The 14,503-nt window shown below is 37.8% G+C and overlaps 16 non-coding genes across 16 annotated transcripts; all 16 read left to right on the top strand.

The window, feature by feature from the left end:
- The first annotated feature begins 156 nt into the window (after positions 1 to 156).
- TRNAF-GAA (transfer RNA phenylalanine (anticodon GAA)) lies at positions 157 to 229 on the top strand. Its single transcript has one exon. It is a non-coding gene; the product is annotated as a tRNA-Phe (tRNA).
- An 814-nt stretch (positions 230 to 1,043) lies between these two features.
- On the top strand, positions 1,044 to 1,116 carry TRNAF-GAA (transfer RNA phenylalanine (anticodon GAA)). Its single transcript has one exon. It is a non-coding gene; the product is annotated as a tRNA-Phe (tRNA).
- Positions 1,117 to 1,928: 812 nt separating this feature from the next.
- Positions 1,929 to 2,001, top strand: TRNAF-GAA (transfer RNA phenylalanine (anticodon GAA)). The gene has a single exon. It is a non-coding gene; the product is annotated as a tRNA-Phe (tRNA).
- An 814-nt stretch (positions 2,002 to 2,815) lies between these two features.
- TRNAF-GAA (transfer RNA phenylalanine (anticodon GAA)) lies at positions 2,816 to 2,888 on the top strand. Its single transcript has one exon. It is a non-coding gene; the product is annotated as a tRNA-Phe (tRNA).
- Positions 2,889 to 4,574: 1,686 nt separating this feature from the next.
- On the top strand, positions 4,575 to 4,647 carry TRNAF-GAA (transfer RNA phenylalanine (anticodon GAA)). The gene has a single exon. It is a non-coding gene; the product is annotated as a tRNA-Phe (tRNA).
- An 811-nt stretch (positions 4,648 to 5,458) lies between these two features.
- On the top strand, positions 5,459 to 5,531 carry TRNAF-GAA (transfer RNA phenylalanine (anticodon GAA)). The gene has a single exon. It is a non-coding gene; the product is annotated as a tRNA-Phe (tRNA).
- An 813-nt stretch (positions 5,532 to 6,344) lies between these two features.
- Positions 6,345 to 6,417, top strand: TRNAF-GAA (transfer RNA phenylalanine (anticodon GAA)). Its single transcript has one exon. It is a non-coding gene; the product is annotated as a tRNA-Phe (tRNA).
- An 814-nt stretch (positions 6,418 to 7,231) lies between these two features.
- TRNAF-GAA (transfer RNA phenylalanine (anticodon GAA)) lies at positions 7,232 to 7,304 on the top strand. Its single transcript has one exon. It is a non-coding gene; the product is annotated as a tRNA-Phe (tRNA).
- Positions 7,305 to 8,114: 810 nt separating this feature from the next.
- On the top strand, positions 8,115 to 8,187 carry TRNAF-GAA (transfer RNA phenylalanine (anticodon GAA)). Its single transcript has one exon. It is a non-coding gene; the product is annotated as a tRNA-Phe (tRNA).
- An 807-nt stretch (positions 8,188 to 8,994) lies between these two features.
- TRNAF-GAA (transfer RNA phenylalanine (anticodon GAA)) lies at positions 8,995 to 9,067 on the top strand. Its single transcript has one exon. It is a non-coding gene; the product is annotated as a tRNA-Phe (tRNA).
- Positions 9,068 to 9,878: 811 nt separating this feature from the next.
- TRNAF-GAA (transfer RNA phenylalanine (anticodon GAA)) lies at positions 9,879 to 9,951 on the top strand. Its single transcript has one exon. It is a non-coding gene; the product is annotated as a tRNA-Phe (tRNA).
- An 811-nt stretch (positions 9,952 to 10,762) lies between these two features.
- On the top strand, positions 10,763 to 10,835 carry TRNAF-GAA (transfer RNA phenylalanine (anticodon GAA)). The gene has a single exon. It is a non-coding gene; the product is annotated as a tRNA-Phe (tRNA).
- An 814-nt stretch (positions 10,836 to 11,649) lies between these two features.
- TRNAF-GAA (transfer RNA phenylalanine (anticodon GAA)) lies at positions 11,650 to 11,722 on the top strand. The gene has a single exon. It is a non-coding gene; the product is annotated as a tRNA-Phe (tRNA).
- An 811-nt stretch (positions 11,723 to 12,533) lies between these two features.
- On the top strand, positions 12,534 to 12,606 carry TRNAF-GAA (transfer RNA phenylalanine (anticodon GAA)). The gene has a single exon. It is a non-coding gene; the product is annotated as a tRNA-Phe (tRNA).
- Positions 12,607 to 13,417: 811 nt separating this feature from the next.
- Positions 13,418 to 13,490, top strand: TRNAF-GAA (transfer RNA phenylalanine (anticodon GAA)). The gene has a single exon. It is a non-coding gene; the product is annotated as a tRNA-Phe (tRNA).
- Positions 13,491 to 14,302: 812 nt separating this feature from the next.
- TRNAF-GAA (transfer RNA phenylalanine (anticodon GAA)) lies at positions 14,303 to 14,375 on the top strand. Its single transcript has one exon. It is a non-coding gene; the product is annotated as a tRNA-Phe (tRNA).
- Positions 14,376 to 14,503: the final 128 nt, after the last annotated feature.

Here is a 14,503-nt window from a genome sequence, read left to right as displayed (position 1 = left end):
CCCGGGTTTCGGCATGTTTAGTAGCTGTATTTTTGTTACAGAATAGCAATTTACCAGAAGAATCTTTCATTATAAGGTGTTGCTCTTCAAGAACACTTGATGCTCTTTTTTTCCCAACCTAAAACCCCAAATACGACTTCACATCTGTCACAATTAGCTGAAATAGCTCAGTTGGGAGAGCGTTAGACTGAAGATCTAAAGGTCCCTGGTTCGATCCCGGGTTTCGGCATATTTAGTTGCTGTTTTTTTTGTTACAGAATAGCAATTTAGCAGCAGAAACTGCCGTGTTCAGGTTCTGGTCTTCAAGAACATTTCATGTTATTACAGTTTGCATTATTATTAGCCCCAATAAAAGAATTTCTTATTAGTAGAGCTTGGCGAAATAGCTCAGTTGTGACAACATTAGACTGAAGATCTAAGGGTGTCTTGTTCAATCCTGGGGTTTAGCATGGTTGGGTGTTTGCTTTTGCTACTGAATAGCAATTTAGCAGCAAAAACTGTTGTGTTCAGGTTTTGATCTTGAAAAGCATTTTATGTTATTTCAGTTTGCAAAATCTTTAGCTCCTAAAAAAAGACATTCTTATCAGTATAGCTTGCCAAAATAGCTCAGTTGTGAGAGCAATAGACTGAAGACCTTAAAATCCCTAGTACGATCGTGGGTTTCCACATGTTTGGGTGTTTGCAGTTTGTTACTGAGTAGCAATTCAGCAAAAAGAAATTTAGCAGCAGAAACTTTCATTTTCAGGTTTCGCCCTCTAGGACACTTGATGTTCTTTCAGTTTGCCTTATCTTAAACACCAAAAAAGACTTTCTAAACGTCAGACTTACACGCAATAGCTCTTTTGTGAGAGCATTAAACTGAAGATCTAAAGGTCCTGGGTTCGATCCCAGGATTCGGCATGTTTAGTTGCTGTATTTTTGTTACAGAATAGCAATTTACCAGCAGAATCTTTCATTATCAGGTGTTGTTCATCAAGAACACTTAATGCTCTTTTTTTCCCCAGCCTAAAACCCCAAATACGGCTTGATATCTTTCACAATTAGCCGAAATAGCTCAGTTGGGAGAGCGTTAGACTGAAGATCTAAAGGTCCCTGGTTCGATCCCGGGTTTCTGCATATTTAGTTGCTGTTTTTTTGTTACAGAATAGCAATTTAGCAGCAGAAACTGCCGTGTTCAGGTTCTGGTCTTCAAGATCATTTCATGTTATTACAGTTTGCATTATTTATTAGCCCCAATAAAATAATTTCTTATTAGTAGAGCTTGGCGAAATAGCTCAGTTGTGACAACATTAGACTGAAGATCTAAGGGTGTCTTGTTCAATCCTGGGGTTTAGCATGGTTGGGTGTTTGCTTTTGCTACTGAATAGCAATTTAGCAGCAAAAACTGTTGTTTTCAGTTTTTGATCTTGAAAAACATTTTATGTTATTTCAGTTTGCAAAATCTTTAGCTCCAAAAAAAGACATTCTTATCAGTATAGCTTGCCAAAATAGCTCAGTTGTGAGAGCAATAGACTGAAGACCTTAAAATCCCTAGTACGATCGTGGGTTTCCACATGTTTGGGTGTTTGCATTTTGTTACTGAGTAGCAATTCAGCAAAAAGAAATTTAGCAGCAGAAACGTTTATTTGCAGGTTTCGCCCTCTAGGACACTTGATGTTCTTTCAGTTTGCCTTATCTTAAACACCAAAAAAGACTTTCCAGATGTCAGACGTAGCTGCAATAGCTCATTTGGGAGAGCATTAGTCTGAAGATCTATAAATCCCTGGTTCGATCCCGGGTTTCGGCATGTTTAGTAGCTGTATTTTTGTTACAGAATAGCAATTTACCAGCAGAATCTTTCATTATAAGGTGTTGCTCTTCAAGAACAGTTGATGCTCTTTTTTCCCCAACCTAAAACCCCAAATACGACTTCACATCTGTCACAATTAGCCGAAATAGCTCAGTTGGGAGAGCGTTAGACTGAAGATCTAAAGGTCCCTGGTTCGATCCCGGGTTTCGGCATATTTAGTTGCTGTTTTTTTTGTTACAGAATAGCAATTTAGCAGCAGAAACTGCCGTGTTCAGGTTCTGGTCTTCAAGAACATTTCATGTTATTACAGTTTGCATTATTATTAGCCCCAATAAAAGAATTTCTTATTAGTAGAGCTTGGCGAAATAGCTCAGTTGTGACAACATTATACTGAAGATCTAAGGGTGTCTTGTTCAATCCTGGGGTTTAGCATGGTTGGGTGTTTGCTTTTGCTACTGAATAGCAATTTAGCAGCAAAAACTGTTGTGTTCAGGTTTTGATCTTGAAAAGCATTTTATGTTATTTCAGTTTGCAAAATCTTTAGCTCCTAAAAAAAGACATTCTTATCAGTATAGCTTGCCAAAATAGCTCAGTTGTGAGAGCAATAGACTGAAGACCTTAAAATCCCTAGTACGATCGTGGGTTTCCACATGTTTGGGTGTTTGCAGTTTGTTACTGAGTAGCAATTCAGCAAAAAGAAATTTAGCAGCAGAAACTTTCATTTTCAGGTTTCGCCCTCTAGGACACTTGATGTTCTTTCAGTTTGCCTTATCTTAAACACCAAAAAAGACTTTCTAAACGTCAGACTTACACGCAATAGCTCTTTTGTGAGAGCATTAAACTGAAGATCTAAAGGTCCTGGGTTCGATCCCAGAATTCGTCATGTTTAGTTGCTGTATTTTTGTTACAGAATAGCAATTTACCAGCAGAATCTTTCATTATCAGGTGTTGTTCATCAAGAACACTTAATGCTCTTTTTTTTCCCAGCCTAAAACCCCAAATACGGCTTGACATCTTTCATAATTAGCCGAAATAGCTCAGTTGGGAGAGCGTTAGACTGAAGATCTAAAGGTCCCTGGTTCAATCCCGGGTTTCAGCATATTTAGTTGCTGTTTTTTTGTTACAGAATAGCAATTTAGCAGCAGAAACTGCCGTGTTCAGGTTCTGGTCTTCAAGATCATTTCATGTTATTACAGTTTGCATTATTATTAGCCCCAATAAAAGAATTTCTTATTAGTAGAGCTTGGCGAAATAGCTCAGTTGTGAGAACATTAGACTGAAGATCTAAGGGTGTCTTGTTCAATCCTGGGGTTTAGCATGGTTGGGTGTTTGCTTTTGCTACTGAATAGCAATTTAGCAGCAAAAACTGTTGTTTTCAGTTTTTGATCTTGAAAAACATTTTATGTTATTTCAGTTTGCAAAATCTTTAGCTCCAAAAAAAGACATTCTTATCAGTATAGCTTGCCAAAATAGCTCAGTTGTGAGAGCAATAGACTGAAGACCTTAAAATCCCTAGTACGATCGTGGGTTTCCACATGTTTGGGTGTTTGCATTTTGTTACTGAGTAGCAATTCAGCAAAAAGAAATTTAGCAGCAGAAACGTTTATTTTCAGGTTTCGCCCTCTAGGACACTTGATGTTCTTTCAGTTTGCCTTATCTTAAACACCAAAAAAGACTTTCCAAATGTCAGACGTAGCTGCAATAGCTCATTTGGGAGAGCATTAGACTGAAGATCTATAAGTCCCTGGTTCAATCCCGGGTTTCGGCATGTTTAGTAGCTGTATTTTTGTTACAGAATAGCAATTTACCAGCAGAATCTTTCATTATAAGGTGTTGCTCTTCAAGAACACTTGATGCTCTTTTTTTCCCAACCTAAAACCCCAAATACGACTTCACATCTGTCACAATTAGCCAAAATATCTCAGTTGGGAGAGCGTTAGACTGAAGATCTAAAGGTCCCGGGTTTCGGCATATTTAGTTGCTGTTTTTTTTGTTACAGAATAGCAATTTAGCAGCAGAAACTGCCGTGTTCAGGTTCTGGTCTTCAAGAACATTTCATGTTATTACAGTTTGCATTATTATTAGCCCCAATAAAAGAATTTCTTATTAGTAGAGCTTGGCGAAATAGCTCAGTTGTGACAACATTAGACTGAAGATCTAAGGGTGTCTTGTTCAATCCTGGGGTTTAGCATGGTTGGGTGTTTGCTTTTGCTACTGAATAGCAATTTAGCAGCAAAAACTGTTGTGTTCAGGTTTTGATCTTGAAAAGCATTTTATGTTATTTCAGTTTGCAAAATCTTTAGCTCCTAAAAAAAGACATTCTTATCAGTATAGCTTGCCAAAATAGCTCAGTTGTGAGAGCAATAGACTGAAGACCTTAAAATCCCTAGTACGATCGTGGGTTTCCACATGTTTGGGTGTTTGCAGTTTGTTACTGAGTAGCAATTCAGCAAAAAGAAATTTAGCAGCAGAAACTTTCATTTTCAGGTTTCGCCCTCTAGGACACTTGATGTTCTTTCAGTTTGCCTTATCTTAAACACCAAAAAAGACTTTCTAAACGTCAGACTTACACGCAATAGCTCTTTTGTGAGAGCATTAAACTGAAGATCTAAAGGTCCTGGGTTCGATCCCAGGATTCGGCATGTTTAGTTGCTGTATTTTTGTTACAGAATAGCAATTTACCAGCAGAATCTTTCATTATCAGGTGTTGTTCATCAAGAACACTTAATGCTCTTTTTTTCCCCAGCCTAAAACCCCAAATACGGCTTGACATCTTTCACAATTAGCCGAAATAGCTCAATTGGGAGAGCGTTAGACTGAAGATCTAAAGGTCCCTGGTTCGATCCCGGGATTCGGCATATTTAGTTGCTGTTTTTTTGTTACAGAATAGCAATTTAGCAGCAGAAACTGCCGTGTTCAGGTTCTGGTCTTCAAGATCATTTCATGTTATTACAGTTTGCATTATTATTAGCCCCAATAAAAGAATTTCTTATTAGTAGAGCTTGGCGAAATAGCTCAGTTGTGACAACATTAGACTGAAGATCTAAGGGTGTCTTGTTCAATCCTGGGGTTTAGCATGGTTGGGTGTTTGCTTTTGCTACTGAATAGCAATTTAGCAGCAAAAACTGTTGTTTTCAGTTTTTGATCTTGAAAAACATTTTATGTTATTTCAGTTTGCAAAATCTTTAGCTCCAAAAAAAGACATTCTTATCAGTATAGCTTGCCAAAATAGCTCAGTTGTGAGAGCAATAGACTGAAGACCTTAAAATCCCTAGTACGATCGTGGGTTTCCACATGTTTGGGTGTTTGCATTTTGTTACTGAGTAGCAATTCAGCAAAAAGAAATTTAGCAGCAGAAACGTTTATTTTCAGGTTTCGCCCTCTAGGACACTTGATGTTCTTTCAGTTTGCCTTATCTTAAACACCAAAAAAGACTTTCCAAATGTCAGACGTAGCTGCAATAGCTCATTTGGGAGAGCATTAGACTGAAGATCTATAAGTCCCTGGTTCGATCCCGGGTTTCGGCATGTTTAGTAGCTGTATTTTTGTTACAGAATAGCAATTTACCAGCAGAATCTTTCATTATAAGGTGTTGCTCTTCAAGAACACTTGATGCTCTTTTTTTCCCAACCTAAAACCCCAAATACGACTTCACATTTGTCACAATTAGCCGAAATAGCTCAGTTGGGAGAGCGTTAGACTGAAGATCTAAAGGTCCCTGGTTCGATCCCGGGTTTAGGCATATTTAGTTGCTGTTTTTTTTGTTACAGAATAGCAATTTAGCAGCAGAAACTGCCGTGTTCAGGTTCTGGTCTTCAAGATCATTTCATGTTATTACAGTTTGCATTATTATTAGCCCCAATAAAATAATTTCTTATTAGTAGAGCTTGGCGAAATAGCTCAGTTGTGACAACATTAGACTGAAGATCTAATGGTGTCTTGTTCAATCCTGGGGTTTAGCATGGTTGGGTGTTTGCTTTTGCTTCTGAATAGCAATTTAGCAGCAAAAACTGTTGTGTTCAGGTTTTGATCTTGAAAAGCATTTTATGTTATTTCAGTTTGCAAAATCTTTAGCTCCTAAAAAAAGACATTCTTATCAGTATAGCTTGCCAAAATAGCTCAGTTGTGAGAGCAATAGACTGAAGACCTTAAAATCCCTAGTACGATCGTGGGTTTCCACATGTTTGGGTGTTTGCAGTTTGTTACTGAGTAGCAATTCAGCAAAAAGAAATTTAGCAGCAGAAACGTTTATTTTCAGGTTTCGCCCTCTAGGACACTTGATGTTCTTTCAGTTTGCCTTATCTTAAACACCAAAAAAGACTTTCCAAATGTCAGACGTAGCTGCAATAGCTCATTTGGGAGAGCATTAGACTGAAGATCTATAAGTCCCTGGTTCGATCCCGGGTTTCGGCATGTTTAGTAACTGTATTTTTGCTACAGAATAGCAATTTACCAGCAGAATCTTTCATTATAAGGTGTTGCTCTTCAAGAACACTTGATGCTCTTTTTTTCCCAACCTAAAACCCCAAATACGACTTCACATCTGTCACAATTAGCCGAAATAGCTCAGTTGGGAGAGCGTTAGATTGAAGATCTAAAGGTCCCTGGTTCGATCCCGGGTTTAGGCATATTTAGTTGCTGTTTTTTTTGTTACAGAATAGCAATTTAGCAGCAGAAACTGCCGTGTTCAGGTTCTGGTCTTCAAGATCATTTCATGTTATTACAGTTTGCATTATTATTAGCCCCAATAAAATAATTTCTTATTAGTAGAGCTTGGCGAAATAGCTCAGTTGTGACAACATTAGACTGAAGATCTAAGGGTGTCTTGTTCAATCCTGGGGTTTAGCATGGTTGGGTGTTTGCTTTTGCTACTGAATAGCAATTTAGCAGCAAAAACTGTTGTGTTCAGGTTTTGATCTTGAAAAACATTTTATGTTATTTCAGTTTGCAAAATCTTTAGCTCCTAAAAAAAGACATTCTTATCAGTATAGCTTGCCAAAATAGCTCAGTTGTGAGAGCAATAGACTGAAGACCTTAAAATCCCTAGTACGATCGTGGGTTTCCACATGTTTAGGTGTTTGCAGTTTGTTACTGAGTAGCAATTCAGCAAAAAGAAATTTAGCAGCAGAAACTTTCATTTTCAGGTTTCGCCCTCTAGGACACTTGATGTTCTTTCAGTTTGCCTTATCTTAAACACCAAAAAAGACTTTCTAAACGTCAGACTTACACGCAATAGCTCTTTTGTGAGAGCATTAAACTGAAGATCTAAAGGTCCTGGGTTCGATCCCAGGATTCGGCATGTTTAGTTGCTGTATTTTTGTTACAGAATAGCAATTTACCAGCAGAATCTTTCATTATCAGGTGTTGTTCATCAAGAACACTTAATGCTCTTTTTTTTCCCAGCCTAAAACCCCAAATACGGTTTGACATCTTTCACAATTAGCCGAAATAGCTCAGTTGGGAGAGCGTTAGACTGAAGATCTAAAGGTCCCTGGTTCGATCCTGGGTTTCGGCATATTTAGTTGCTGTTTTTTTGTTACAGAATAGCAATTTAGCAGCAGAAACTGCCGTGTTCAGGTTCTGGTCTTCAAGATCATTTCATGTTATTACAGTTTGCATTATTATTAGCCCCAATAAAAGAATTTCTTATTAGTAGAGCTTGGCGAAATAGCTCAGTTGTGAGAACATTAGACTGAAGATCTAAGGGTGTCTTGTTCAATCCTGGGGTTTAGCATGGTTGGGTGTTTGCTTTTGCTACTGAATAGCAATTTAGCAGCAAAAACTGTTGTTTTCAGTTTTTGATCTTGAAAAACATTTTATGTTATTTCAGTTTGCAAAATCTTTAGCTCCAAAAAAAGACATTCTTATCAGTATAGCTTGCCAAAATAGCTCAGTTGTGAGAGCAATAGACTGAAGACCTTAAAATCCCTAGTACGATCGTGGGTTTCCACATGTTTGGGTGTTTGCATTTTGTTACTGAGTAGCAATTCAGCAAAAAGAAATTTAGCAGCAGAAACGTTTATTTTCAGGTTTCGTCCTCTAGGACACTTGATGTTCTTTCAGTTTGCCTTATCTTAAACACCAAAAAGACTTTCCAAATGTCAGACGTAGCTGCAATAGCTCATTTGGGAGAGCATTAGACTGAAGATCTATAAGTCCCTGGTTCGATCCCGGGTTTCGGCATGTTTAGTAGCTGTATTTTTGTTACAGAATAGCAATTTACCAGCAGAATCTTTCATTATAAGGTGTTGCTCTTCAAGAACACTTGATGCTCTTTTTTTCCCAACCTAAAACCCCAAATACGACATCACATCTGTCACAATTAGCCGAAATAGCTCAGTTGGGAGAGCGTTAGACTGAAGATTTAAAGGTCCCTAGTTCGATCCCGGGTTTCGGCATATTTAGTTGCTGTTTTTTTTTTGTTACAGAATAGCAATTTAGCAGCAGAAACTGCCGTGTTCAGGTTCTGGTCTTCAAGAACATTTCATGTTATTACAGTTTGCATTATTATTAGCCCCAATAAAAGAATTTCTTATTAGTAGAGCTTGGCGAAATAGTTCAGTTGTGACAACATTAGACTGAAGATCTAAAGGTGTCTTGTTCAATCCTGGGGTTTAGCATGGTTGGGTGTTTGCTTTTGGTACTGAATAGCAATTTAGCAGCAAAAACTGTTGTGTTCAGGTTTTGATCTTGAAAAGCATTTTATGTTATTTCAGTTTGCAAAATCTTTAGCTCCTAAAAAAAGACATTCTTATCAGTATAGCTTGCCAAAATAGCTCAGTTGTGAGAGCAATAGACTGAAGACCTTAAAATCCCTAGTACGATCGTGGGTTTCCACATGTTTGGGTGTTTGCAGTTTGTTACTGAGTAGCAATTCAGCAAAAAGAAATTTAGCAGCAGAAACTTTCATTTTCAGGTTTCGCCCTCTAGGACACTTGATGTTCTTTCAGTTTGCCTTATCTTAAACACCAAAAAAGACTTTCTAAACATCAGACTTACACGCAATATCTCTTTTGTGAGAGCATTAAACTGAAGATCTAAAGGTCCTGGGTTCGATCCCAGGATTCGGCATGTTTAGTTGCTGTATTTTTGTTACAGAATAGCAATTTACCAGCAGAATCTTTCATTATCAGGTGTTGTTCATCAAGAACACTTAATGCTCTTTTTTCCCCCAGCCTAAAACCCCAAATACGGCTTCACAATTAGCCGAAATAGCTCAGTTGGGAGAGCGTTAGACTGAAGATCTAAAGGTCCCTGGTTCGATCCTGGGTTTCGGCATATTTAGTTGCTGTTTTTTTGTTACAGAATAGCAATTTAGCAGCAGAAACTGCCGTGTTCAGGTTCTGGTCTTCAAGATCATTTCATGTTATTACAGTTTGCATTATTATTAGCCCCAATAAAAGAATTTCTTATTAGTAGAGCTTGGCGAAATAGCTCAGTTGTGAGAACATTAGACTGAAGATCTAAGGGTGTCTTGTTCAATCCTGGGGTTTAGCATGGTTGGGTGTTTGCTTTTGCTACTGAATAGCAATTTAGCAGCAAAAACTGTTGTTTTCAGTTTTTGATCTTGAAAAACATTTTATGTTATTTCAGTTTGCAAAATCTTTAGCTCCAAAAAAAGACATTCTTATCAGTATAGCTTGCCAAAATAGCTCAGTTGTGAGAGCAATAGACTGAAGACCTTAAAATCCCTAGTACGATCGTGGGTTTCCACATGTTTGGGTGTTTGCATTTTGTTACTGAGTAGCAATTCAGCAAAAAGAAATTTAGCAGCAGGAACTTTCATTTTCAGGTTTCGCCCTCTAGGACACTTGATGTTCTTTCAGTTTGCCTTATCTTAAACACCAAAAAAGACTTTCCAAATGTCAGACGTAGCTGCAATATCTCATTTGGGAGAGCATTAGACTGAAGATCTATAAGTCCCTGGTTCGATCCTGGGTTTCGGCATGTTTAGTAGCTGTATTTTTGTTACAGAATAGCAATTTACCAGCAGAATCTTTCATTATAAGGTGTTGCTCTTCAAGAACACTTGATGCTCTTTTTTTCCCAACCTAAAACCCCAAATACGACTTCACATCTGTCACAATTAGCCGAAATAGCTCAGTTGGGAGAGCGTTAGACTGAAGATCTAAAGGTCCCTGGTTCGATCCCGGGTTTTGGCATGTTTAGTTGCTGTTTTTTTGTTACAGAATAGCAATTTAGCAGCAGAAACTGCCGTGTTCAGGTTCTGGTCTTCAAGATCATTTCATGTTATTATAGTTTGTATTATTATTAGGCCCAATAAAAGAATTTCTTATTAGTAGAGCTTGGCGAAATAGCTCAGTTGTGACAACATTAGACTGAAGATCTAAGGGTGTCTTGTTCAATCCTTGGGTTTAGCATGGTTGGGTGTTTGCTTTTGCTACTGAATAGCAATTTAGCAGCAAAAACTGTTGTTTTCAGTTTTTGATCTTGAAAAACATTTTATGTTATTTCAGTTTGCAAAATCTTTAGCTCCAAAAAAAGACATTCTTATCAGTATAGCTTGCCAAAATAGCTCAGTTGTGAGAGCAATAGACTGAAGACCTTAAAATCCCTAGTACGATCGTCGGTTTCCACATGTTTGGGTGTTTGCAGTTTGTTACTGAGTAGCAATTCAGCAAAAAGAAATTTAGCAGCAGAAACTTTCATTTTCAGGTTTCGCCCTCTAGGACACTTGATGTTCTTTCAGTTTGCCTTATCTTAAACACCAAAAAAGACTTTCTAAACGTCAGACTTACACGCAATATCTCTTTTGTGAGAGCATTAAACTGAAGATCTAAAGGTCCTGGGTTCGATCCCAGGATTCGGCATGTTTAGTAGCTGTATTTTTGTTACAGAATAGCAATTTACCAGCAGAATCTTTCATTATAAGGTGTTGCTCTTCAAGAACACTTAATGCTCTTTTTTTCCCAACCTAAAACCCCAAATACGACTTCACATCTGTCACAATTAGCCGAAATAGCTCAGTTGGGAGAGCGTTAGACTGAAGATCTAAAGGTCCCTGGTTCGATCCCGGGTTTCGGCATATTTAGTTGCTGTTTTCTTTGTTACAGAATAGCAATTTAGCAGCAGAAACTGCCGTGTTCAGGTTCTGGTCTTCAAGAACATTTCATGTTATTACAGTTTGCATTATTATTAGCCCCAATAAAATAATTTCTTATTAGTAGAGCTTGGCGAAATAGCTCAGTTGTGACAACATTAGACTGAAGATCTAAGGGTGTCTTGTTCAATCCTGGGGTTTAGCATGGTTGGGTGTTTGCTTTTGCTACTGAATAGCAATTTAGCAGCAAAAACTGTTGTGTTCAGGTTTTGATCTTGAAAAGCATTTTATGTTATTTCAGTTTGCAAAATCTTTAGCTCCTAAAAAAAGACATTCTTATCAGTATAGCTTGCCAAAATAGCTCAGTTGTGAGAGCAATAGACTGAAGACCTTAAAATCCCTAGTACGATCGTGGGTTTCCACATGTTTGGGTGTTTGCAGTTTGTTACTGAGTAGCAATTCAGCAAAAAGAAATTTAGCAGCAGGAACTTTCATTTTCAGGTTTCGCCCTCTAGGACACTTGATGTTCTTTCAGTTTGCCTTATCTTAAACACCAAAAAAGACTTTCTAAACGTCAGACTTACACGCAATATCTCTTTTGTGAGAGCATTAAACTGAAGATCTAAAGGTCCTGGGTTCGATCCCAGGATTCGGCATGTTTAGTTGCTGTATTTTTGTTACAGAATAGCAATTTACCAGCAGAATCTTTCATTATCAGGTGTTGTTCATCAAGAACACTTAATGCTCTTTTTTTTCCCAGCCTAAAACCCCAAATACGGTTTGACATCTTTCACAATTAGCCGAAATAGCTCAGTTGGGAGAGCGTTAGACTGAAGATCTAAAGGTCCCTGGTTCGATCCTGGGTTTCGGCATATTTAGTTGCTGTTTTTTTGTTACAGAATAGCAATTTAGCAGCAGAAACTGCCGTGTTCAGGTTCTGGTCTTCAAGATCATTTCATGTTATTACAGTTTGCATTATTATTAGCCCCAATAAAATAATTTCTTATTAGTAGAGCTTGGCGAAATAGCTCAGTTGTGAGAACATTAGACTGAAGATCTAAGGGTGTCTTGTTCAATCCTGGGGTTTAGCATGGTTGGGTGTTTGCTTTTGCTACTGAATAGCAATTTAGCAGCAAAAACTGTTGTTTTCAGTTTTTGATCTTGAAAAACATTTTATGTTATTTCAGTTTGCAAAATCTTTAGCTCCAAAAAAAGACATTCTTATCAGTATAGCTTGCCAAAATAGCTCAGTTGTGAGAGCAATAGACTGAAGACCTTAAAATCCCTAGTACGATCGTGGGTTTCCACATGTTTGGGTGTTTGCATTTTGTTACTGAGTAGCAATTCAGCAAAAAGAAATTTAGCAGCAGGAACTTTCATTTTCAGGTTTCGCTCTCTAGGACACTTGATGTTCTTTCAGTTTGCCTTATCTTAAACACCAAAAAAGACTTTCCAAATGTCAGACGTAGCTGCAATAGCTCATTTGGGAGAGCATTAGACCGAAGATCTATAAGTCCCTGGTTCGATCCTGGGTTTCGGCATGTTTAGTAGCTGTATTTTTGTTACAGAATAGCAATTTACCAGCAGAATCTTTCATTATAAGGTGTTGCTCTTCAAGAACACTTGATGCTCTTTTTTTCCCAACCTAAAACCCCAAATACGACTTCACATCTGTCACAATTAGCCGAAATAGCTCAGTTGGGAGAGCGTTAGACTGAAAATCTAAAGGTCCCTGGTTCGATCCCGGGTTTCGGCATGTTTAGTTGCTGTTTTTTTGTTACAGAATAGCAATTTAGCAGCAGAAACTGCCGTGTTCAGGTTCTGGTCTTCAAGATCATTTCATGTTATTACAGTTTGCATTATTATTAGGCCCAATAAAAGAATTTCTTATTAGTAGAGCTTGGCGAAATAGCTTAGTTGTGACAACATTAGACTGAAGATCTAAGGGTGTCTTGTTCAATCCTGGGGTTTAGCATGGTTGGGTGTTTGCTTTTGCTACTGAATAGCAATTTAGCAGCAAAAACTGTTGTTTTCAGTTTTTGATCTTGAAAAACATTTTATGTTATTTCAGTTTGCAAAATCTTTAGCTCCAAAAAAAGACATTCTTATCAGTATAGCTTGCCAAAATAGCTCAGTTGTGAGAGCAATAGACTGAAGACCTTAAAATCCCTAGTACGATCGTGGGTTTCCACATGTTTGGGTGTTTGCATTTTGTTACTGAGTAGCAATTCAGCAAAAAGAAATTTAGCAGCAGAAACTTTTATTTTCAGGTTTCGCCCTCTAGAACACTTGATGTTCTTTCAGTTTGCCTTATCTTAAACACCAAAAAAGACTTTCCAAATGTCAGACGTAGCTGCAATAGCTCATTTGGGAGAGCATTAGACTGAAGATATATAAGTCCCTGGTTCGATCCCGGGTTTCGGCATGTTTAGTAGCTGTATTTTTGTTACAGAATAGCAATTTACCAGCAGAATCTTTCATTATAAGGTGTTGCTCTTCAAGAACACTTGATGCTCTTTTTTTCCCAACCTAAAACCCCAAATACGACTTCACATCTGTCACAATTAGCCGAAATAGCTCAGTTGGGAGAGCGTTAGACTGAAAATCTAAAGGTCCCTGGTTCGATCCCGGGTTTCGGCATATTTAGTTGCTGTTTTCTTTGTTACAGAATAGCAATTTAGCAGCAGAAACTGCCGTGTTCAGGTTCTGGTCTTCAAGAACATTTCATGTTATTACAGTTTGCATTATTATTAGCCCCAATAAAATAATTTCTTATTAGTAGAGCTTGGCGAAATAGCTCAGTTGTGACAACATTAGACTGAAGATCTAAGGGTGTCTTGTTCAATCCTGGGTTTTAGCATGGTTGGGTGTTTGCTTTTGCTACTGAATAGCAATTTAGCAGCAAAAACTGTTGTTTTCAGTTTTTGATCTTGAAAAACATTTTATGTTATTTCAGTTTGCAAAATCTTTAGCTCCAAAAAAAGACATTCTTATCAGTATAGCTTGCCAAAATAGCTCAGTTGTGAGAGCAATAGACTGAAGACCTTAAAATCCCTAGTACGATCGTGGGTTTCCACATGTTTGGGTGTTTGCATTTTGTTACTGAGTAGCAATTCAGCAAAAAGAAATTTAGCAGCAGAAACTTTTATTTTCAGGTTTCGCCCTCTAGAACACTTGATGTTCTTTCAATTTGCCTTATCTTAAACACCAAAAAATACTTTCCAAATGTCAGACGTAGCTGCAATAGCTCATTTGGGAGAGCATTAGACTGAAGATATATAAGTCCCTGGTTCGATCCCGGGTTTCGGCATGTTTAGTAGCTGTATTTTTGTTACAGAATAGCAATTTACCAGCAGAATCTTTCATTATAAGGTGTTGCTCTTCAAGAACACTTGATGCTCTTTTTTTCCCAACCTAAAACCCCAAATACGACTTCACATCTGTCACAATTAGCCGAAATAGCTCAGTTGGGAGAGCGTTAGACTGAAGATCTAAAGGTCCCTGGTTCGATCCCGGGTTTCGGCATATTTAGTTGCTGTTTTCTTTGTTACAGAATAGCAATTTAGCAGCAGAAACTGCCGTGTTCAGGTTCTGGTCTTCAAGAACATTTCATGTTATTACAGTTTGCATTATTATTAGCCCCAATAAAATAA

This window comes from Pseudophryne corroboree, unplaced genomic scaffold, assembly GCF_028390025.1.
Source record: "Pseudophryne corroboree isolate aPseCor3 unplaced genomic scaffold, aPseCor3.hap2 scaffold_801, whole genome shotgun sequence".
In the NCBI taxonomy this organism is placed as follows: Eukaryota; Metazoa; Chordata; class Amphibia; order Anura; family Myobatrachidae; genus Pseudophryne; species Pseudophryne corroboree.
The sequence above is the reverse complement of the archived record's forward strand: the minus strand, read 5'-3'. Positions and strand labels throughout refer to the sequence as shown.